This window comes from Lissotriton vulgaris, chromosome 4_1 (assembly GCF_964263255.1).
Source record: "Lissotriton vulgaris chromosome 4_1, aLisVul1.2, whole genome shotgun sequence".
Classification (NCBI taxonomy): Eukaryota; Metazoa; Chordata; class Amphibia; order Caudata; family Salamandridae; genus Lissotriton; species Lissotriton vulgaris.
The window spans coordinates 1,658,251,103-1,658,276,714 of NC_141691.1; the positions used below are offsets into that span (position 1 = coordinate 1,658,251,103).

Sequence of the window (25,612 nt, forward strand, 5' to 3'; positions counted from 1 at the left end):
CGCTCTTCGAGCTTTTGCAGGACTGCATTCCTTCGAGATCAAGATTCATTTGAAAAGAGTGCAACAGAATCCTCTTGAAAAGCAGTAGATTACATGTAGGTAGGTACAGGTTCATTCTCTCATGTGTGCCTTAAAAAAAGTCTTGAAGATGGACAAGTAAAACTTACTGGCTTCGCAAACAATTTACAAAGTGACTCTTGAGTGAGGCCAGTTCACTGAATGGATGCGGGGAAATACACTGGTGTGTTGTGTCCATGTCCTTTTAGTGGACAAAGCAGACAGGACAAGTAGCTTCGACACCAAACCCCAAAATGAGAGGCCACCAGGGATATTGGATTACACCGCTGGAGCATCGATGGACTTGCTATGGCACCAGATGTAAAAGACCAGCCTTCAGAAACGATAAGTAGTTTATGTGTATTACTTGAGTACAACTGGGGGCACACGATTACTACGTGAAGCTGTGTAGTCAGATTTTTTTTATCTAAATGCATTCAAGTAATGGCTTCATGCCACTAGAACCTTCCATAGTTGAAGATGAATGTTCTGCTGGCAAACCTGCTACATTGGTAACATAAGGGAAAGCTACAGCGCTGCATCAATATGGTTTATTTTGAACTAGACATTGAAAGTGTTTTGTTTTATGGGTATTGTTCAATGCTGGCTTGCAGGGAGTGACATGGAAAAGAAGGGGGCAAGGTAGAAACTGTTTTTATGAATTAAAGGTTTAGAGGCTTCAACTGCTGGGTGTTAGGTTTAAAATCCTAGGAGTAGTTCCGAATTGTGCCTCTTCCCTTCATAAATATGGCTTCTATATAGTGACGGTAAATACAGGACTTAATAATTCATGCAGCTTCCCTTTTTTTATCATACTATTTGTTTGCACTCATATCTGTATCCCCCATATTTATTTTAACTCATTTTATTTGCATTTATTGACATGTATTATTTGTTCTACAAAAAACTGAAACTATAACTTTACACTTTTGTAATTACACTAAATTAACAAAAGCTCTTTGGTATCGGTACGGTTTTGTGTTAATGTTATTGATATTTCTAAAGTGCTCTGTTACCCTAGGGTGTCCTGGTGCTGAAATCAGATGTCCTACAGAGGTCTAAGTGTGGGGGAGAGTTAGTCTTTAATTAGACTGGAAAAGCCAAGTCGCCAGGGCCGTCCTGAAATCCAGATGATTTGTTATACATCTAAGATGAAACGGTAATTGTAATTGTAATTGTAACGGTATTTGTAGAGCGCGATTGCTGCCCATGGGCGTCCAAGCGCTGAGCTGACCAGAAAGTGACGGAGGAGGTGCTATGGTACAGTGGGTTTGTCAAACAGCCATGTTTTTAAGTTTTTGCGGAATGAGAGAAGATTTGAGTTGGACCGGAGTGAGAGGGGAAGGTCGTTCCAGAGCCTGGCGGTATTCAGCGAGAACATTCTTCCCCCTGCTCTGGCTCCTGAGAGGGGTAGGTCATTCCATGCCTTAGTAGCTCCAACTACAAAACGTCTACCTCCCCAGTTTGATTTCTTTACATAGGACACTGATACCGGTTTTGCTTCTGAGGAGCACAGGGTTCTCCTAGGAACATACCACTGGAAATTCAATTTTAGATGAAGGGGTTCATATCCTTGGAGAGATTTGTGGACCACACACAGGGCCTTGAAACATACGCGTTTTTTCACGGGCAGCCAATGGAGCTTTTTAAATCGCCATATGCAACACATACAACATCTCTATATTACAGTTATAGTAAACAAATGTTGTCATGTACTTTTAATGTCTAAATCCAAATTTGTTGCATCCCTGTGATTGGTACTCCTTGTTTTAAATTTACCATACAATGAGCACTTGAAAAAAAGTTCTTGAAGGCACAGCCACTGGACTGGTAATCCAAATGACAGCAATTGGAGTTTATCCAAATACATATTCTCAATGTTTAATTTTTATAAATAAATAGAGTGAAATGGGTTGTTTTGTTTGCATTGATGTAGCAAGATCAGTAAACAGCGAACTCTGTCAGTCTAAATAAAGAGACAGGTGCAACACTCATTATCTACACTAGCACCTTCATCCTCCTTGAAGACCTTAATTTTCACCAAGAAGACCGCATCAACCCATACTCACTTCTAGAAAACCTCAAATGAATTGGCCTCATCCAGCATGTTACGGAGCCTACCCACTCTGTTGGACACCTACTTGACCCGATTATCGCCTCAATCAGCAGCATAACAGTCGAAAATCCAGCAACTATGACCTGGACAGAACATGCCCATGTCAGTTTCAGCATACCTACCCAGAATCATCAAAGACCTACCACCACCGGAGCCACCCACCGCTGCTGGCAAAGCTTCTCAGAAGAGGAGTGCACTTATGCCCTCTCGGAGCACATAACCAAGCCCACCAGCGACTAGCTGAAAGCCAACACAAACCTGAACAACAGAATCACTGCATGTGCAGACACCTGGCTCTCTTCAAACACAACCCAGTGGAAAGAGCCTGACCACAGGCCAGCTGGAATGCAGAGGAACTCAGGATGATGAAATGCCACTACAAGCAACTGGAGTGCAAATGGAAAACAAGTTGAGACACCGCAGATAAAGACATCTTGCAAGCATTTAAAGACTCTGCCACCAGCAGATAAAGAACACTAAGCACACACATCTTGCAGATCGCATTGACACCATCACTAACAACAGAAAGGAAATCTTCACCTTAATCAAAGATTTTGAAGTGCCTCCTGCCGCCATCATCAACATGACTCCTTCACATGACCCTTGTAACGAGCTTTTGGAATTCTTCTGTAACAAAGCACCTTAATATACAGAAACTTTGACCCTCAACTGGACCCCATCACAATCGCAACTCAACTTCCCATCACGGCTGATGAATAAATCCGGACCTCGTGGCCAGCTGTCACCACTGTCGAAATCACTGCTGTCGTGACCATCCAACTTGGCGGCTTTCATGACCCTTCCCCTACCACCAAACCTTTACCAGAGGACTCCTCTTGAACAGTAAAGCACTAACACCCATCCTCAATACCTCCATCGACTCAGCAACATTCCAAGACACCTGAAAGCAGGCTACTGCCATGACCCTGCTCAAAAAACCATCCACTGACCCAGCCACACTTTCCAACTACATACCCATTTCCCTCCTACCATATCTGGCAAAGGTCTTACAGAAAATGATCAACCAAAGCCTCAATGACCACCTCAGCAACCAGCAGCTCCTTGACACCATGCAGACTAGATTCAGGCTCATTCACTAGACAGAAACAACACTTACTACCACCAAAGACGATATCCGCATGATCCTTGATAGAGGAGACACTGCAGCCCTCATTCTTTTGGACCTCTTTACGGTTTTTGAAATGGTCTCACAACTTTTCCACATCAGGCGCCTGCACAAAATTGGCACCCATGGACTAGCTCAGATGGAGCTGCTCCTTTTTTAATGGATAGAACACAAGCTTTCAGTCTGGTATCTTACTCCTCGAAGGCTGCAAAGTCATCTGTTGAGTGTCTCCAGGCTCATCGCTCAGTCCCACCCTCTTCAATGCATACATGATCCCTCTGGCCAATGTCATCCACGTATACGATATCCACATCCTATCCTATGCAGGTGACACATAATTCATGCTCTCCAGGACCAAAGTAGTGATCTTCGGCAAGAACACCTCAACATGAGACTTTAACCGGTGGCTGGCCAAATTCAGACCCACACCCAGAATCTTAATCAGGAACATCAGAATAATCAGACAACAAACTGGGCATGACCCCACAAGTAAATGCCCTCATTGCATCCGGATTCCACACCCTGAAGATTCTGAGGAAGATCTTCAAATGACTCTCAAGCAACACAAGAAAAACTGTCACTCACCTACAAGTCACCAGCAAGTTGGACTATAAAAACACCCTCTACGCCGGAATGAACAAGCACTTCACTGGAAGAGTACAAACCATCAAGAACTTGGCAGCCAAGCTCATCCTCAATCTCCCACACAGAATACACATCAGAACACACCTAAGGGAATTACATTAGCTCCCAATACACAAACGTGCTCAACTCCAAAGCTTCGCACACACATACAAGGCACTGCACATCTCAGGCCCTACCTACCTGAACAGTCGCATCTCCTTCCACTAACCACCCAGACACCTCCTCTCTGCATGACTCCTACTCGCACAGTTCCCACACATGTACAGAACCAGATCAAGAGGACGGGCATTCTCTTATATCACTGCTGAAATGTTGAATTACCTGCCACTCTACATCAAAACTTCCTCATCTCTTCTTGAATTAGCACTAAGCTGAATACCAGGCTTTTCGATTAAGTAACCTATCATAGGCAGGGCTAGGCACACACACATGCTCAGGGACAGGATAACCTCACGAGTGATAGTACACTTTACAAATTAACAGGACATAACTTTTAGACACTGATGAGAAGGGTAGAGCTAAACAGAAGGTAAAACTATTTAAAAGAACATCAACTCTTAATGCACAATATGCACATCGGCAGCAATCATGTGAAAAGACAGCATTTTAGCTCAAACATTTTTTATGTCTGAAAATAAATGAACAATTATTTCACATCATTCTTACTATATCTCTTTTTCCATTGCTGGCTTGCTAGCTCAGTGGGGTCACTGTTGAGATAATTGAGCAGCCTGAATGCAACTGGTTTCAATCCTGACCAGTTTTGCCCATTTCTTCATCCTCCCGAAGGTGATCATTTGAGCACCATTATATTGGGTTATGAAAATATCTGCTATTTACAGTGGTAAAAAATGAATATTCTATGGTGGCAAATGCTACTTAAAGACGCTCTGACAAAGCTAATAGGATTGCCTCTAGCTAATAGTTTTAGTGCAAAGACTTAGACAGTGATTACACTGCCCTGTGCCAGTTACGCACATGCTATTTGCCTCTGCACGGACTGCATATTTAAGGCCCACTGTTCTCCTCAATTAGTTCTTGTTCAATGCCTATTTTGTACTGCACGAACATCTAATTTGCTAAACTGATTATGCTGTGGGTATAAGGAAGCTTTGGTTTCACATTGGGAACGGAGATACATACATTTAACCATAAACGTAGGAAGGCAAATTGTGGGGCCTTTGGAGTTGTGAGTGTGTATGGATCACCTCATGAGGCTGCACTGCCACTGTACATTTTCTACCCTTTCCGGGGCATTTTCTCCAGTGAGCTTGACAATCATGAGGGCCCAACTCAGGGTTCTCCCCTCTTATCATGCATGAGACATCAGAGAGTCGGAACTAAATTTGAAGGGTTACCCAAAGCGCACCTCTGCTTTTGAAGAGTAGCCACTTGTCCACTTTATGAGGCTCAAAACATAGGTGAGTAAGAGGTCTTTTGACTTACTAGATGTATGTGTGTATATTTTGTATCGGGAGCGTACCTGGTCAGGTGGGGGATTAATTCCAGTCATCTTCACGTCTGTGTGCTGCACGAGATGGTGGTCAGCTCTATCCAGTGGATGAAAGAAGCTACTGGAGAATAAGGAGTGGGCCTGCTGCTCAGTCACCACCCTCACTCCACACTGGGACTAAGTGTGGGAAGCCTGCAGAACTTCCTTGCTGCTGGCCTTGTAAAGTGAAGGAAGAACCTGCCTGCCTACATGCAGAGCTAGAGGGAGCCTGTAGCGAGGCTGTGACCAGATCCCTAGACAGCAGCCAAAGCTCAGATGACTGAAAGGACTTACATAGATTTCAAGGTGAAGAACTGAGGCTGCACAGGAGGCTCAAGGCTGGCCCAGAGAGCTGAAAAAGATCCATCAACAGCAGCCATGTTGGCGAGCGGTCCATTACCTTCACAAATGAGAAGATTATAAGGAGAGGCAATTGACTTCAGGGTGCACACATGTACATCTGAGACAGTCCATGGGAATCTTGAAAAATCTGGATGTCGCTCCTGGCCTCGAGTCCAATTTCATCAGCTGAAACAAACTACTCTGATTCCATTCCAGTAGCCAACTGGAAACTAGACTTTTCAATGCGCTTTGTGGGTGTCCCCTACCCATCAGCACCCTGCCACTGGAAAATCTGAGCTGAGACCAGTGGCTCTAGGTATACACACTCCAAACTCATGACTATTTAAAGAAGATACCAAGAGTGTGCTAGGACCCTTGCTCGCCATTGGGCCCTTCATAGCCCGGTGGCTTCTGGATCTTTGTACGCCAGGCAACTAGACATCTGCATTGTACCTATTACCAGTGACGAGACACTGGAATCCCATAACAGAACAAGACTTAATGCTACTGCAAACACTTTTTTCAGTGTGGTGGATGGGCAACCATTCTTTGGTTACTGTGATAATATGGACGTTAAAGTTCAGGCAGATGCAAGGGGTCAATTTCTGGGTAAATTCCTTTGAATAAAGCTAGAAACGTTTTTAGTTTTGCCCAGGAGGAGCAAGGCACATCTGTTTTTCTTTTAGAATCATTTTTAAATTGTAGAACATTGTGCATCCCTGTAACAAACTGCTCTTAAAGCTGTTATGTGCTACCTAAGGTGTTAGACTGTTTCTGAATGTTTAAGCCCACACCTCCTACTGGAGTAAGCCTGAACTCCTACAACCACTACCCTAGGCGTCTCAAAGGGTGTACTTGGTTCTTCAGTGTGACTATAACAGTATTACGGCCAGAAGCCACCAGTGATAAACATAACCCGGCCAATTATCACCCAGTAACCTCATCAGAGCGTCGAACGTTCAGCGCCCAGTGCTGAACGTTCGAAGAACAAATGCTGGCCCGTCGGCCAACAGTCGTGCGCAGCACTGGGGAGGTAGTGCTCGTGACAACCGTTGGCCGACGGCAGCAGTTAAGGGGGTAAAGACCGACTGACCCAGGACTCCAAGAGAAGGTCTCACAGGATCGGACACAAAAAGGAGCGCCTCTCACACAACTTTAGACCTAAGATATGAGCTGATTAAGTGCCTTTAATCACTGAGGTTCATTATAGCATCAATTTAAGAATGACAACCATGTCCACTATTCCCTTAAGGTCTGGTAAAATAAAGGTTAGGCGACACAAACAAAAAACTCATTAAAGAAGGGCAGAAGTACAGACCAATTGTGGGTCAACAGTCAAGTCTATACAGGGATCTATATGTGCTCTTGGTCAGTATTAAAACTGTGCTAGAGTGTCTTTAAATTAAGCATAGTGATTCAAGAGTTTGATCGATGTATCATAGTTGTGACTTTGGCTTCTTGGAGATCTTTGGTAGAGTCTGTAGCAGTGTTTTACATTTTGTATTGTATTGTATTGTAATTGCATTTATATAGCGCTTACTACCCCTGACGAGGCGTCAAAGCGCTTTTTCGGCGGGTAGCACGCTACTCCGGGACCCTCAGAGGATTAGTTTTGAATTAGTATAGTGAAACATGCAAGTACATTTTAAGTGGTGGATCGGTTAGTCAGTTATTTGGATTTGGAATGATAGCAGAAGGATAGAGTAGGACAAAGGTTAGTATTTATTTAGCGCTCGCTTGTTGACGCATGCTAGGTTCAAGTAGGTCATACAAAATGTCTTATGCATGTCAGCATTTTAAATCAATATACCGCTGCAAAAGAAAGACGTCTTGGAATAAGTTTCTCACGTGTGCATGCACAGTTTGACACTGAAAAACAACGTTGTCAAAAATTCATATGGATAAGATGGGCAGCGTGTCATATTTGATAAATCGCGTCAATCACCTGCTTGTGATTTACAAAGGTGACCCAGGCATGTCTCAGGGCTTGAAGAGGGCAAAGAGGAGAAAGCAAGGGGTCACTCCAGATGGGTGATCTTAAAGATGATACAAAATCAATTTCATTGGGGGCATTAAAGGCCTGCACTGGTCTGTTTTCCGAGCTGCAATGGGTGCACGTTTCAATAGTGCCCTCCTGTTAGCTGGCTGTTACCCTGAACTGTCCACAACCATTACCTCAGCCTGCCTCTAGCTGGAGTTGGAACAGTAAAAAAGCCCTTTCTAAATAGCTTTAACGGTCACGTTATGGCAGTGTGATAGGGGTCGAGGTTGTGACGTGCATCAATTTTCCAACAGCAGTTCTTAAGTCTACGGAATATTTACACGTATAAAAATATACATTTGCGTATGTCTGTTAAAAATAGGATGAATGCAAATAACAGCCTAATTTAAAAAAAACACACAGGCGTCGGAGGGCTTCACTGCTCTGCAGGCCGCACACTTGCAGGCCTGTAACAGCCTGTCAGACAACACTGCAGCCGATGAATAAGTAATACAGCGCTCTGGGGAAATGTCGATCTGAGGGGAAAAATCAATAGACAGCGGAGCAGTCATCAGATCTGCTAAGAGCTGGCTACAGGCGCTTTTATTATTATCCTAAAAAAGAATCTGGTCCAAATGTTCATAAAGCGTCATGCGAACTGGCCTTCCCACGTGCACTTCTGCCCTCCATCTTGGATCTATTCATATGTAAATCACCCCAGTGGGTGGGCGCGTGAGTAGCGTCAACACACACTCCGTGTAGACACTCGTGACATTCACACAACTCCGCGTGTGGTTGTGAAGACACCCACGCTCTCCTATATTGGGATTGTGATCTTACACCTTACCCCGCACGCGCGCGGGCACACAAACACACACACAAGGTGTTTTCTCAGCCTGCTCGTGACTCACTCCAGGCACTGCTAGAACAGCCAACAATATCACGTGCTTGCTATTTCTTCCTCGACACGTGGCAAAGTCGTCCTCATATTCCAAGCGACCCTATATTTTAGGACAGTCCATCCACTAGCCGCTCAATGAGGTATATACATCCAACGACCTTATGATATGGATTCTACAAAACAGGAAGTCCGGTTACGATTTCTCATGACTAGACTGTTCGCCCACTCTGTTCATTGTATGATTTCTCAGCTGAACATGAAACAATGTTCAATCCTTTTTTCGATTTTTCATTTGCAATTTAAATGGTCCAATCCGATCACACTGACTTGCTTGGTTATATTCGTCGAAAGGCTCGTCAAAAGTGTCTGAACATTTAAAGAGTTGGAAGCCACATTACTAAAGCCACAGCGAATGCTGTAGGAATGAGTGGAATGAGTGAAGTCATTTAAAGTGGGAAAAGTTGACCAACTGTGAAAAACATGGTCAAATAATGTGGCACTGCACATATTTACCTAATACTGCACGCAAAAAATCAGCAAATTTTTGTGACATTGTCAAGAATCGGCAACACCAATGCAGTTGATGGTAACCTTGACAGGCCTTAGAGAATGTAATGCACAACACTCAGGGGAAGCCTCGAACTTCATTTGGAAGTGGGCATCAAATAAATATTTTTATTTATCAAAACCTTGTTATTTTCCCACTGTATTGGCTCCACTGCTTAGTGCTTGCTTTCTAGATAATCACAATTTCCCAGCACCAGAAATCAAGGCATTTTCTGTAATTTCCACTTTGACTGTAAGTGTCAAACCGTAATCAAAGGAAATCAAAAGGCAATAGGAGAGAACATACCTACAGTGTCTTCAATACAGCAGCACTAATGCTCGGATTACTTACCGGTAATCTTCATTACTCCGAGTCGTGGTTCTTCATGTCTACGTTGGAGGCGGGAGCCTCATTAGTAAGGAATGGGACAAGGATGACAGATGAGGAGCTAATGCATATGGAGCTAAACACTGGGGAATCTTCAGCACTCTCAGCTCTGGGTTAATTATTGCTCCTAATGCCTCTAGCTAAAGTGCCTCTGGCAGTACGCCTTCTCCCATGGAATCAATTCCCACTGGATTTGGGCATCCCCACCAGCAGGATCATCACTGGTCTACTGCTCGAAGAGTTCAGGAGCAGGGAAAGCTACCAGTAGCATAGCAAGGATGCCAAGGGCCCTGGGGCAAGCTAGGAAAATGCCCCCCTTGGCCGCTATTGGGTAGTAAAAAACAGCAACTGTCAACAAAGGAACCTGGTGCCACTGCACCCGCTGCACCAAGGGTAGCTGCACCCCTGGAAGGTACATCTTCTCTTTCACAAGATCAGATCAAACTCTGTATCTAACAGTGTGAAATCTGCGGCTGAGGCAGCCAAGATCTTACCACGTTTATTTCAAAGCCACCACAGGCGCTCCCATGCCTGCTGCAGTCTACATACAGCAAATCCCGTCAGAAAAGGGACCCCCACATGCAGATGAAATGCATTATTCACGATGGGTCTGAGATCACCTCGTTGTCTCATGAACACTTAGTCTCCTTGTCGGGGAGTGGAGCGCCACCCTTGCGAGTGGAGAGGCATGCCATCTTGGGGAACAGAGGGCCTAATGGTTTCTAATTAATTAATAGAAGTAGCTAAACAACTTGCTAAATGTACACATAGCAATATTGAAACCCAAAAGCAGAGCACGTTTATACGCACGCCACCAAAAGGCAATTCATATAACTATTCATGGTTTCAAATGAAAAGTAACCTGTGTAAAAAGATACATTTATACATCTTTTATGTATTTGGTATTATAGATATAAGAAATCCATTAGATACTTTTTGTATTCTGCTGTAGTTTATTTTATTGTATTGCTTTGGCTTATGCTTTGTTTAGAACCTTTTATGAGTTTATTTATCCAAAATAAACTTTGATTTGCTGACCGATTGAAAAAAAAATAAGGTCTACAGCATGAAGCTCTGAATACAACACCAGTAGACTGGTCTATGGCTGAAGAAAATGAGCATATCTCACCTCAGCAGCAGTTTGGCAGCTTCTTCTGAGGAAGCTGGATCCAGCCCGCTGCTTCTGGGAAAAGAAGCCACACAGTAGGGCGCAGAAGACCAGAGCCGCCGATAAAGGAGGGGTCAAGCGGGAACAGAGAGCCGCCATTAAAAGGCGGGAGTTCCCATGCCTCAACCATTAGGCTGGGAGTCCGGAAAGCTGTTCTTCAAATGCCGGGGTTAGAGTTGGGGTCTTCCCATGTTTAACTCGGCAGGCTGCTCCTCTGTGTTGTGAAGGTTAGGGGCAGGGAACCTGCTTTTTTAAATGAGAACAGAAGCAGCAACCACTTCCCAGTATATTGGAGTAGCCATAATGGGAATCATCTGTTGCCTTTTAAAGGGAGGAGTTTCTCAACAAAATGCATGGTGGAAAGGGCAACAGGAAATGTTCGTTTGCGTGTGCTGCAATCAGTAAATTAGAGAACACGAAAAATCGATGAGTGGAATGCTAGAATTATTCTCTGCCACTGTTAATGACTCAGGCTGCGTTCCAGTCCATCATTGTTTTTAATGAATATCGTTAATTTAGACTTTATCAACTAAGACATGTGGGTGTGATGGCCTCATAGTCTCTAAACTATTATGTGCCAGTACTGTTACCCACATTGTTTTACTAGAACAAATCAAACATGGGTACCAGAAGTCATTTACTAAATATGTTGTGGAAAAGATATCCAATTTTAGCAAATGTAATTAGAGGACCATGGCATGCAGTAAATATTTTACATTATGTGTAAACCTTCCATAAAATAGGCTTTTTGGTTTCAGCAGATATTGCGCTCTCCCATAGCCTCCAGCATAATGTTTCTCATATTGCCTCACAGGGCAATCCAGAGATTGTGCCTTTGATTGTTGCCCAGTGAGACAAAATGTGGAATCTCGTGTGGTAGTTTGCCAGAATTTTTGAGCCTGCTGTTGGTGTCTTTAACATCGCATGCTTCAGCGGTGGAGGGTCTTGGGACTGAACCTTACTTGTACTTGTGATGCTTTAATCACTCAATCGAGGTCTGGAACTCCTGCTGTTATGAATTATTTCATGGAGAACGCAGTGCAAGTTTCTGCAGAAACGTTGGAAGCTTTGCATTTAATGTTCTACTTAATATTACCTTCTCTAGCAAAAGAATTACATGAGTGACACCATTTTAGAAGGTGGGTGAATAAGATTAAAAAAAAAAGGTGGGATGTTTTTTACCCCAACATCCTCTCCAATTCAGAAATTTTAGCTTCAAAGAACAACATGAGGTCATTGTAATGTTGCGGTTAGACACACTTGGTGTTTATGATTTCTGGATTTGGCAGATATTTGAAAATACTGAAGATCTCTCAGAAGGATTTTTGTGTCTCTCTAATGTGCCTCAAGAAATATGCCATTTTAGTATCTTTACTACATTTTGAAATTTGTTTTGTCTGCGCTAGTTGTGGTCTCAACACATCTTCATTTCAGTTGACAACTTCTTTTTAGTGCACACATCTCTTTATTGAACACTTTACTTGGTTAGTACAATCCCAGATTTTATTTCATACTAATCTGATAGGGTCTAGTTTGGGATTTAATTGGAAATGTTGTGGCAGAGTATTTTAGGCTAATTGTGAAGCTGATATAAACTCACACATTACTTGGCCCAAAGGTATAACATTAAATATTGGGTCACCAAGTGAAATCAGGTTTCGTAGCAATGGATTGTAGGACAAAGGGCTTATAAAACAGTAATTAGTGTATTTTCTCAATTAACTTGATTTTATTCCGCAGGGAAACACCACATCCTTCATCTGCGACAGGAAAAGAGCATTTAAAAATGTTCCGAATCACAAGCCACAAAAAGTAATTTATACATTTTAAACATTCTGTGCGGTTTATAGCTATCTGTGAACAATTACATACAAGTCTGAGATAACGAAGCCCATCTGGACATTTGTCTTAGGACTCACCACAGTCCTTAAAGCAGATCTAGGCTTTCATATGATGAATATACCTAGAATCCAATACCTAAACCCAAGTTACAAACTTAATGGTCACCTTGATATTTGCTTTATTCTTATATAATATGAAGTAACCTCTCCCAAGCTGCCTGGCTGACTTTTGCTGTTGATGCATCTTCAGGCACACAGATCTGAAAAACACATCAACCAACAGACTCCAGTGAACCAGCTTCTTGACAGTACATTGTTGAAGTTGTTATTACATGACGCAAACATTGGATATTGCTTGATCAAATGTTAAACTATATCTATCAAATAATCTGTAGCAGCCTCAAGGAGGAATTACTGTCAAAACCATATAACATTTGATGTCGAGACTGAATGTAAATAAAAGCATTTCTCTTTTTCTTTTAAATAACAAGAAGTTGAAAGTTAACAGTCAACAGTACAAGTAGCTAATCAACTACAACAGGAAGGAAATCCTAACCACCACGATTTCTAGGGTGGTGTTAGCCCGGATACCTCAAGTGAGAAACATCATCATAATTGTGGGGTGTACAAGATAACACAAGACATTTTCTCTCTGATGCAGGAAAAGGAGTCATTGACCAACTGTTTGTTTCTATGAAATAGCTGTACTGTAAACCCGTTGCGAGAAAGTCACAATTCCCCCATGAAAAAAAATAGGCAGCAAGTATGGGCTTTGGAGTTAACAGGGCAAGGCCACTGTCCTGGTCAGGCAAGCATACCCAATATATCTTGTCTACGGATCCCTGCATGACCTCTTTCGGCAGATCTGCGTAGGCAGGAGTACTTCCCTTCTAGTGCGAGTTGGTACCCACCCCTCAGCTAGGGTACAGAGAAGTGCGCAAACCACAGGGCTTCTCGGAGTGAACAATGAAAATGGAACAGCGATTCAGCATCTGTCATCACACAGACACCTCCCACCTAATCTGAACATGCAAAAGCCCTACAAACAAAACATACCTTATTTGATATTCAATTATACCTTGTCAATGACTGACTCACTGCTCCACATATATAAAACGATGCAAATAAATACATATATAAAACTTGTTGAGCGCACTCTTACCCTGGGGTGTCTTGATACTAGCTCCCTGGTCATAACCTACTACAGCAAGCTCAGGAAGCCTGAATAGTAATGGGTAACTCAATCCAGGCCTTGACTGTGCCTGTGAAGAAACTTCTTCCCCCGTTGACTTTTTCAAATCTGCGGACAACCATGGTTCTGGCACTTGCCAACCAAAGGGACCTGTCAGGTTCATACCAATCAAACTTCTGGGTGAGATACGACTGGCTTATGTTGTGAAGTGCCTTATAGGCAATGTGCAGAGCTTTGAACCTAATTGTATTTCTCACTGGTAGCCATGCAGTTTTTGAATTACAGATTTAACTGAGCAAAATTTGGGAGTGTGAAACAGAAGTTTTGCAGCAGCATTTTGCAACACCAGTAACTTCTTCATATGTTGGTGCTGCATGTTCATATACAGACTGTTGCAATAGTCCAACCCAGACAAAATCAAGGCAGACATAGTTTTTTGATAATCCAGAGGAATGAAAGGTAAGATCTTTTTGATAATATTTTTTATGAAAAAAGTTGATGTTATCAGGGAAGTGACCCGATTGCGGAAGGAAATCAGGCCAGGAAAGCTCATTATCCATGATCACTCCCAGATTTTTGACTTTCACAACTGGAGTTAGTAGTGATCCCAATTCACACTGGAGACCAAAGGGATGGGTTGCTGCCAAAGAGTGCAACCTCCTTTTTATTGGAGTTACTTTTTAGGCAATTACTGCTTATCCAAGAACTAATAGCTAGCATGTAGTCCTTGAAGTTTTTGGCAGTATTACTGTGTTAGGTAGAAACAGTGGCGACTATCTGAGTGTATTCAGCACAGGAAGTCAGGGAAAACCAGAAGGATTTAATTACAGGCACCAAGGCTGCAACATAAACATTAAACAGGGTGGGACTGATGGAGGATGATGTGTGGGGCGCAGATCAAGGCAGTAAGGTGTTGGAGCCAGCCATTGATTCTAGATACTGGGCAGAGAAATCAAAAGGACTTCTGTTTTAAGGGCGTTAAGTTTGATGTGCTGGCGAGTCAGCCAGTGTTGTGTTTAGTCAAGGTGTTGTTGAGGATTATGATGTCATCGGGAGAGGTGGTTCTCATGTAGAGGTGAGTATCGTCTGCATACATATGGCAGGAGATGTGAGGGAGTCTAAGGATTTCGGTAAAGGGTTGTAGGACACACACTTTTCTAATAGTTTAGCCAAAGGTGAGATGTTGGAAATGGGGCAATAGTTGCTAGGGACTGACTGGTCAGAGTTGTTTTTTTTTTTTAAAGATAGGACGACCTGACCACTTTTTAGGACTTTGCCCAAGGAAGCCCTAGAGTGGTCACCAGCTCTGCCAATCATACCTGGACCTTAGTACATGTTGCAGCTGTGACAATGGTACCCTGGGGCAATCACTAGGTGCAATAGGCTGGTAAGTAGCTCAGCCACTAAGTCTGCCAGTCATTCCAGGGCAGCCCCCTAAGTACCTGCTGCCTGATCTCAAGAAAACCCACCACGCCTGCCGTTTCTGCCTGCTGCTGGCTATGAAATTCACTTTTACACATCCTGAAATTACAGTCAGTTTTAACACTCATGATAAGAGCCAACACATTTACTCAAGGCTGTATGTTCATTTATTTGTCTGTGGACCATATCCCAGAATGTTTACACCGGTAAGAAAGAGAACAACCAATACAAAGGAAGTGATACAATTGTTAGTACTCTTATGGGACGTGACTCGAAAAAATTGATTTTGATTTTGTATCCATAAAAACAAATTGCAGAAAAATGGTGAAAAGTGATTTTATAAAACCTACTGCAAGGGAAGTGGATGTTTGACTGGATGAAGTTGAGGCAAAAGTTGCACACGGTTGGGGAGAAAATGGTGAAATGAGTGCTGAGTTACGTGAGTATTTTAAAGTCAAAGAGGAATTGAGCATAGTTGATGGCAAGTTAATGAGAATAAGTCAATTTGTCCCTCCCAAAGGAATCCGCTCCAGAATTCTCGATATCGTTCATGAGGGTTACTTGGGATGCGGTATTGTGAAAAGGAAAGATAGGCGGTCATACTGGTGGCCTGGTATGGATCGGGACGTAGAGGAAAAGGTGAGAAATTGCACAATGTGTGCAAACAGTGATAAAACCAAAGTGGTTAGGCAGCCTCCATTAGATATCATGACTTTTCCAGAAAAAAACCCTGGGAAAAGTTAACCATCGATTTTTCAGGACCTGTATCCAAGTTAGGATCGAGCAGAGGATTCATGTTAATCCTAGTGGATTACCATACAAAGTGGTTTGTAATTAAGGATGTAGGAGATATAAACATGAGCAATGGGACCCCCTCAAGCAAGTAAATTATGGCCCAGGAACCGAGGGGAAAAGAATACACAAAGCTAGAAGGATGTTCCTGCAGTGGCCGTATCATTCAGTAATGTATGTACATCTCTAATTAATCAACACAAATAGTGACAAAAGAAGAAAAAGTGCAAGTGAAGTTCATTCAAAAAATATATATTTTTATTTACTTATTCTATTTTATTTTTATGTGAATATAAATACATATGAATTTAATTCTTAATCAGCGAATCATCTTTTGTAAAGTTCATAGGTAATACATGAGATGTTTGAAAAAATTCATAAAGGACACAAAAACAATTCTAAAATCCATAACAAATAAGTGGAAGTTCCCCTGAAAAACAATCATACACAGCAACTCACTCACGTGCTGACAATCATTCTACATTCATACCACATACAAAGATGAAAAAAGGAACTGGATCCCAATTAGCAAGATGGCTACGCTAATGTGGTTCAAGGGCAACGAGGTGTGATTGTTGGCCCTTGTGGCGGGTCTACGCGCGTTTCGGTGGGCAAGCCACCTTCATCAGGACCTTGTACATCGGATTGTGCAGATAGCAGGGGATCAGACAAGAAAGAAATTGGCAGGGTGATAGATAAGCTATCACTAAAACGAGGTCTTTATAAGAGTAGATTGGTAGGGTCACTCAAATGGCACTGCATCCAAAATGCCAAGTCAGATGTGTTAGGTGACCCTCAAAGCTTCATATTGCCGGAGGGCCTCGGGGACGCGTAGATGCCTGAACGCTACTCGCCGAACTTAAAGGGTCGCGGTGGCGTTACAGTATCAAATTACCTCGCTGAATGCCTGTTCTTTATGACAATTGATCACCATTAATAATTAGATCGAAATAACATAGGAGTTAATGCCCTACGCGGACTACAGTATCCTGAGACCCTCTAAATAATAGGAGTATTTCTTCAGAATCCACATTTTAATGGAAACAACTTGCTCATTTTCGCCTCCTACAGAATCTGATATCTAAGACACCAATATGAAGCTTTGAGGGTCACCTAACACATCTGACTTGGCATTTTGGATGCAGTGCCATTTGAGTGACCCTACCAATCTACTCTTATAAAGACCTCGTTTTAGTGATAGCTTATCTATCACCCTGCCAATTTCTTTCTTGTCTGATCCCCTGCTATCTGCACAATCCGATGTACAAGGTCCTGATGAAGGTGGCTTGCCCACCGAAACGCGCGTAGACCCGCCACAAGGGCCAACAATCACACCTCGTTGCCCTTGAACCACATTAGCGTAGCCATCTTGCTAATTGGGATCCAGTTCCTTTTTTCATCTTTGTATGTGGTATGAATGTAGAATGATTGTCAGCACGTGAGTGAGTTGCTGTGTATGATTGTTTTTCAGGGGAACTTCCACTTATTTGTTATGGATTTTAGAATTGTTTTTGTGTCCTTTATGAATTTTTTCAAACATCTCATGTATTACCTATGAACTTTACAAAAGATGATTCGCTGATTAAGAATTAAATTCATATGTATTTATATTCACATAAAAATAAAATAGAATAAGTAAATAAAAATATATATTTTTTGAATGAACTTCACTTGCACTTTTTCTTCTTTTGTCACTATTTGTGTTGATTAATTAGAGATGTACATACATTACTGAATGATACGGCCACTGCAGGAACATCCTTCTAGCTTTGTGTAGGAGATATAAAGACTTCAATTATTATTGAGTTCTTGGAGGACGTTTTTGTGGAGGAAGGGATACCGAAGAAAATTGTGTCAGATAATGGTGTGCAATTCGTATCTAGGAAGATGATGGATTATCTCTCTGGCCTGGGAATTGTGCATGAGAAAGTGGCTCTTTTCCGACCTCAAGCCAATGGGTTGGTTGAAAGAATAAACCGATTGGTGATGGACAACATACAACTGTCTCTCGTTAACCATCTTCCATGGAAGAGGGAGTTGAGGAGGATGATTTGGGTGCATAGGACAACTCCTCATTCTGTAACAATTGTTTCTTCATTTGTATCCTTAAAAAGAAGGAAACCAGGGGTAAAGGAGTGTCCTGTGTGGCTGAAGGGTGTTGCAACTGATGTTGAGGTCGACCGTGAGGAAATTCAAAGGAGTGTTCTAAGGTCACAAATGAAAAACATGCAGTATTATAATGAAAAGAAAGGTGTGAAGCGGTGTTGTGTAAAACCAGGAGACTAGGTGGTTGTTAGAATAAGGGGATTTGTTTCTAAGGGTGAAAGCAAGTATTCGGCTCCATGTAGGGTGAAGGATGTCAAACGTAGTGTGGTGGTTCTGGAGAATGGTGTCACAAGGAGTATGGGTGGAGTATGGGTGATGTATGCAAGATTCAAGGATAGTGACCTCTGACCTGCCTTTGGTCAGGAGCTCGCTCCCCCACGACCACAGCACCACCTAGCTGTGCCAGTGTCCTTGACCCCCGCCCACGCTGCTGTTTGCGTGTTCGAGGCCCTCCTCCAACCGCAGGCATCCGCTTGCGCCTCATCCCTGGTGTCTAGTGGGCTTCTGGTAAGCATCGCTAGACTTGTGCATTGTGCCTTATTGTAACAGTTTTATTGTGCCTTGATTTATTGTGCCGTTCTTCATTTCTTTCCTTTGTGCCTTTTCTGGTTTTCTGCCTGTTCTTGCCCCTTGTGCGCTCCCCTTTGCCGGCTCTCTCTGAGCCGCTTCCCCGCCGCTGCCTCCCTGCGGCCCCGCCCCCTCACGCCCCCATTCGCCGCTCCCTCCCACCTCCCAGCTGCTCCTCCCTCCCTCCTCCCTTCTTAATGGCGGTCGCGCCACTGGCTCGCCAAAGGCGCGCCAGAGGCAAGTCCGTCTGCGCCCGTCCACGCCTGGACTGGCCCAGCGCCAGAACCCCTGGACCCCGCGCCCGCCGCAACGACAGATTGCACTACGACTCAAGCACCCTCCATGCACTCAACACCGGACGAGACCACCCCTGCTACCAGGCCATCCCGAAGCACACCCAAGGGCCCTTCACTGCAGCTTCACCAGCATCCAGCCCGCCAAACCACCATCCAGAGAACCTAACCACCTCAGATGCATCCTCCTCAACACCCGCTCCGCTCGCAAGCACGCCTTCGAACTTTGGGACCTCCTAGATTCTAACGCCCCGACGTCGCCTTCCTGACGGAGACCTGGCTGAACGCCACCTCAGCGCCAGACATCATCATGGATCTCCCACAAGGCTAGAAGATCTCCCATAGAGACCGCGTCAATGGAGTAGGAGGGGGAATCGCCATCGTTCACAAAGACACCCTCAGAGTCTCGACCAACACCGATGACACCCTCACCACTGCCGAACACATGCACTTCCAGATCCACACCGACCCCAACCCGACCCTCAGAGGAACACTCGTCTACAGACCACCCAGACCACAACCACAGTTCAACGACACCATCGCCGACCTCATCAGCACCCACGCCCTCGCCTCCACGGACTACATCCTCCTCGGGGACTTTAACTTCCACCTCAAGAACAACGACGCCAACTCCACTAGCCTGATCGACAATCTCGCCAACCTCGGACTCAAACAGCTCGTGACGACCCCCGCCCACGCCGCCAGCCCCCACGTCTCCTTCAACCACACCACAGAACCCCACTGGACCGACCACAGATGCGTCCACTTCACCTTCAAGAAACCCACCACACACCACCGCGCCCAACAGTTGCCAAGCTGCTGCTGGGGCAAGGTCACCGAGGACCAACTGACAACCACCCTCGCCCTGAGACCACCCGCCGACCCCATCGACCCCGACACCACCGCGACCAACCTCAAACAGTGGATCAACGACTGCGCCAACGCCCTCGCGCCTCTCAAGATCTCCACAACTAACCACACCAACAAGAAAGCCGCCTGGTTCACCGAAGACCTCCGGACATCCAAGCACACCTGCCGGAAGCTAGAGAAGAAATGGCTCCACGACTGAACACCAGACAGCCACACAGCCCACAAGAACACCACCCGCAGCCACCACCAACTCATCAGGACCACCAAGAGGACCGCCTTCAAGGACCGCCTAGACAACAATGCACACAACACCAAAGAGCTCTTCAGCATTGTGAAAGAACTCTCCAACCCCAGCTCCAACACCAATGACATTCCACCATCACAGGACCTGTGCGACTCCCTGGCCACCTTTTTTCACCGCAAAATCAACGACATCCACGACAGCTTCAACTCCGACACCCCCGCACCCACCACCGAGACCACCACCCCCGCGACCTCCAGTCGCCTGACCGCCTGGCCCACCGTCAGCAACGAAGACACCATCAAAACCATGCACTCCATCCACTCTGGATCCCCATACAACCCCTGCCCTCACCACGTTTTCAACAAATCCAGCACAACCTTCGCACCCCACCTCCGGAAAGCAATCAACATCTCCTTCGAGACCGCAACCTTCCCGGAAAGCTGGAAGCACGCCGAGATCAACCCCCTACTGAAGAAACCCAAGGACCTCAAGAACTTCCGGCCCATCTCCCTGCTCCCGTTCCCGGCAAAAGTGACAGAGAAGATTGTCAACAAACAGCTAACCCGTTACCTCGAAGACATCAACATCCTGGACCCTTCTCAATCCGGTTTTCGCAGCAACCCTCATCACCGCCACCGACGACATCAGGATCCTGATGGACAAGGGAGAAACAGCCGCCCTCATCCTCCTGGACCTATCAGCAGCCTTCGACACGGTCTGCCACCGTACCTTAGCAGCACGCCTCCATGATGCCGGAATCCAAGAGAAGGCCCTGGCCTGGACCATATCCTTCCTCTCCGGCAGAACCCCGAGTGTCCGCCTCCCACCCTTCTGCTCAAAAACCACCAAGATCATCTGCGGCATCCCTCAGGGATCCTCCCTCAGCTCAACGCTGTTAAATCTCTACATGGCACCACTCGCCCACGTTGCACGACAACATAGCCTCAACATCATCTCCTACGCAGACGACACCCAGCTGATCATCTCCCTCACAGAAGACCCCCACACCGCCAAAGCCAATCTCCACAGAGGAATGAAGGCCGTCGCTGACTGGATGAAGGACAGCAGACTGAAGCTAAACTCAGACAAGACGGAGGTCCTCATCCTCGGACCCACCCCATCAGCCTGGGATGACTCCTGGTGGCCCACATAACTAGGCACTGCCCCGGAACCCACCGACCACGCACGCAACCTGGGGGTCATCCTCGACTCCGCCCTCTCCATGACCAAGCAAGTCAACGCCGTCTCCGTGTCTGCTTCAACACCCTCCGAATGCTCCGCAGGATCTTCAAATGGATCCACCCCGACAAGAGAAAAACGGTCACCCAGACCATCGTCACCAGCAGACTCGACTATGGAAACGCCCTCTATTCAGGAACAACAACCAAGCTCCTGAGATGACTATAAGGAATCCAGAACGCCTCGTCACGACTGATCCTCGACGTCCCCCGACGAAGCCACATCACACCCCACCTGAGAGGCCTACACTGGCTCCCCGTCAACAAGATGATCACCTTCAAACTCCTCATCCACGCACACAAAGCGCTACACAACACCGGACCTATATACCTCAAAGACAACTCAGCTTCCACACCCCCACCCGCAGCCTCCGCTCTGCCAGCCTCGCCCTCGCCTTAGTTCCTCGTATCCGGAAAACCACTGACGGCGGCAGATCCTTCTCCTACCTCGCCGCCAAGACTTGGAACGCTCTCCCTACCAGCCTACGACAGACCCAGGACCTGCTGGCCTTCAGAAGACTCCTCAAGACCTGGGTCTTCGATCAGTAGCAGCCCCCCCCCAGCGCCTTGAGACCCTCACGGGTATGTAGCGCTCTTTAGAAATGCAGTGATTGATTGATTGATTGATTGATTGTATATCAGTGTATATCTTCTTCCCCTGCTTTGATGTAGATATATTTGATTAAAAAATGTATTCTGTTTAGTATGTTACTTTTGGGTTTTGTTTAAATATTATAAGGGGGGAAATATGTAAGGACATGCAATGCGGAGCATGGAATGTGATGACGTCACTGCTGGCTGAGTGTTAGAAGGTTGGCAATTTGAATAGGTTTTAGCGGGTGAGAGTTGCTCAGCTAGGGATGCTGTGATCATATGCTGTTAATGAATAAACCATCTAGAACTACATATGGAGAGTTCTTGAATCTTCACACATACAGTGTATTGTGTGCCATGTTTGTCTTGGTGCACGTTCCTTTTGCCAGATTCATCACTACACAAGTGGTGCAAATGGATGTGCCATGTTGTCTTGGTAAGTTAGTGCAATACAGTCCTTGATCACTTCAAATAGAACCACCTATCAGTTAAGAGCCAACCTTATGCATAACCGTAACATCACTTATAGTTCATTAAGTAATGCGTTGTTGGGGTAAATCATACATACTGTAAGAACTAAGCCTCACTACCCTATTCAGAAAGCACTGTTCACATCTTTTCTCCACCTTCCCCTTACTGATACTTGCTTGGAGGTTTCCTACAACTTTCTTTTAAAATGAAGTGTCATTTATTAGAAGTGTGGGCTGGAATACTCCATTTGTGTAAACAGGGGCGTAACACAGGCCCCCGCAGTGCGGGGGGCCCTCACCCTCGTAACACAGGCCCCTGCAGCCCTCGCGGTGCGAGGGGGCCCTCACGCTCCAGGGGGCCCCGTCAGCACCGCACTTCTGCTGGGGAGCTCTAGATTGAGTCCGGAGGGGGCCCCTTCACGTGCCCTGCAGGGAGGCCCCCTCAAGGTTCGTTATGCCACTGTGTGTACAACAATGTAAATTTAGGTGCAAAGCCGGAGCCCAGGCCATGTACGAAATGGATTAGTGATAGCTGCTGTCAGTATGCAAGGAATGCAATATGAAGTTAGACATGAAATGCAAAGAAGAACTATCCCTGACAGGGATTACTGCAGGAGCTGCACTGACCCACACTCCCTGCTGCAGTTAGGCGTGCCGACGCTGGACACTGCTCTCAGTCACAGCAATCTTTTGACCTGGAGGAAAGAGGGCTGAGCATGACACGGAGTGCCTTGGACGTCCCATGCCTGGTGATCAGGGGGGCTCCTCCATTAAGGTGTAGGAGCGTCGCCCCACTAGTTTACCCTCTTAAGCGCTGCTGACGGCCAACGGTCGTCACGAGCGCTACCTCCCCAGTGCTGCGCACGACCATTGGACGTCCATTCAGCACTAGTTCCAATGGACAGCGCAGCACTGGGGAGGGATATTTGCAAAGCAGCTAAGGTGTTAAATGCCACCAGATGAAAAATAAAATGGTAATAGAAAATGTTATCATTTTATTTTTCATCGACTCTGCAAACTCCCATCCCGAAAAAAGTCGCAGGATGGAGGCGGGCCGCTGCTGATAGGCAGCAGCAGAGAGGAATGATGGGCTGGGCACTTTAAAGTGTGCATGTATCTTTGGCTGGCCGTCCTATGAGAGCCAGCCACACATGCGCACTTTAAACCCTTCAACCCAGCTGTCTTGGACAGCTGGGTTGAGACAGAGCAAAGACCGCCAGTCCTCTTTGGAGTGCTGAGAGAGCCTGCTCCATCCAATCCGGGCACTGCTCACATGCTGGTTGAGAACACAGAGATGTAGCGGGGACGTGCAGTAAGGTAAGTGTGTTTTATTTAATTTTTTATAATGTATTTTATGTGTATAGTTGTCCTAACTCGCCGACATGCATTAGATCCTGGGTGCTGCAGGACGCAGCTCCACGGCTCATTCTCGGAGTGGTGCCGCATGCTGCATGCTGCTCAGAAGGCAGCTTGTGAGCCACTGGAATGAGGACGTTTCCGGGGTAGTATAGAAGCATCATTTCGGCACTACAAAGAGTCTAATGCCCATCACTCTAAAATGTGTTAAACTAACCCGCGATGCGGGGCACTTTGCAGGGCTGCATGATATGCTGAAAAGAGTGGTTTATGTCTTTAGTTTCAAATCAAAACCTAGGATCAGCTTTTGCACTCAAGCAATTACCACTGAAAACCTAGGAACAGGTAACAGTTATTCAGCTTCAGGAGCACTTAATATCATGGCAATCTTCAATGACATGCAATAACCGTCTGACTCCGTAGGGGCATGGAGTTATATACACCTCTGCAGCCTTCGAGGCTAATGGGGTTCTAAGAAGTGCTCAAGGACTGACTGTTCCCCTTTTAGATCTTTGTTGGAGGTGAGCCATTTAGATGGCCTAAAATCCAGTGGGGTCCAGTTACTTGTGGTGCCCTACAGTGCTTCTGCTTGTCACCAAAAATGTTTCAGGTTTATGTGTAAACCTTACATCAGCCATCTAGGTCTAGTTTCATATGCACGCTAACTACATACATGCAGTTAGTTATGAGATTGTCCAGCAATTTAATCTCCGACATCTCCAATTTCCACTCCATGTGTGCTGGTATTCAGGATTGGATCTGCTTAGACTGGATGAAGGATGAATTGCCCAATTTCATTCTTTGCGCGGTACCTCACAACTGGATGGAGCAAGGAATATGTACCTGTTGATTCCCATAGAGTGTAGGAACACTGCCACGCTACCCTTCGTCAAGGCTTCGGGCCTTTCCCGGATTCCACCCTTCCTATAACACAAAGTGAGAGTAGAGGACAGCTGCTCTACCTGCCACCTTTAGCAGTTCTACCTATTATTACCCATATGAGTCAGCTATGCTAGTCTTGGCTACTGTGTGAGCTAAGTTCGGCTGATCTAACAGCAGCCACGGGATTGGATCCTCGCCTGCAGGGAATTCAGAACCAAGCAGCCAGGACTCCTGTGGCACCCCCAGAAGATTCACATTTTTTCTGTCTTGAGTCAGTTACACTGGTTGTTAATGAAAGCATATATTTTTAATGTAGAATCAGTTCCTATGTCAGTACTACTGGATTCCTTAAAGACAAAGTTGACGTATGCAGGCATACATGATACTGCAATTCTGTGATAGGACAACTCATTCCCTAGAGTGAGGTTTGGAGTAAGTGGGAGGAGCTTACTTTCCAGGAAGCAAAAGAATAAAATGGCCATCACTGCCAATCTGTCAGCTACAGGATGATTATTATCAATTGAGGAAAGGGAAAAAGACTCTTTTATTTTTCCTAACTAGCTTTTGTTTCTCTTTGGCCAGCGGGGTGCAGGGTCTGTTTTAGGGCTGTACAAAACCTTAGTGGATTTGCTATGATCTGCCAGAGTGAACCCAATTAATCTACTTCCTTTCTGCCACACCACCCCCAACCCCCCGCCCACTGACGATCGGGGGTCTGCAATGATAGCAGTTGCCATGCTGACCTCTTCTCTCGAATACCTTATGGGCTCCACTGTTAACAATTTCCCTATACACTGAAAACCTGTATTTGAAGTAGCCTTTTTGTCTATCCAATAACCTTCTCCGTTGACAATGCACCCCTTTGACACACAGAGTCTCAGATGATTTTTGACTCTTAAAAATATCCAAAATGAATAAATAATAACAGGCATCCTCAGGGCATGCAGTCAACTCGTCTCCATTCCTGCAAACATTTTAAATCT

At 45.2% G+C, this 25,612-nt stretch overlaps 1 protein-coding gene across 4 annotated transcripts in view; it reads right to left on the reverse strand.

Annotated features, from left to right (window-relative positions):
• Window positions 1-25,612, reverse strand: part of PAG1 (phosphoprotein membrane anchor with glycosphingolipid microdomains 1) — a 485,100-nt gene that overhangs the window by 286,028 nt on the left and 173,460 nt on the right. The window contains exon 1 of one of the 4 annotated variants that reach the window (XM_086965927.1): window positions 12,770-12,851. The exons of the other annotated variants lie outside the window; for them this stretch is intronic. The gene's annotated coding sequence lies outside the window, so the exon portion shown is untranslated. Of the gene's footprint in view, window positions 1-12,769; window positions 12,852-25,612 lie in introns of those variants that run through there. 4 annotated transcript variants of the gene reach the window in all.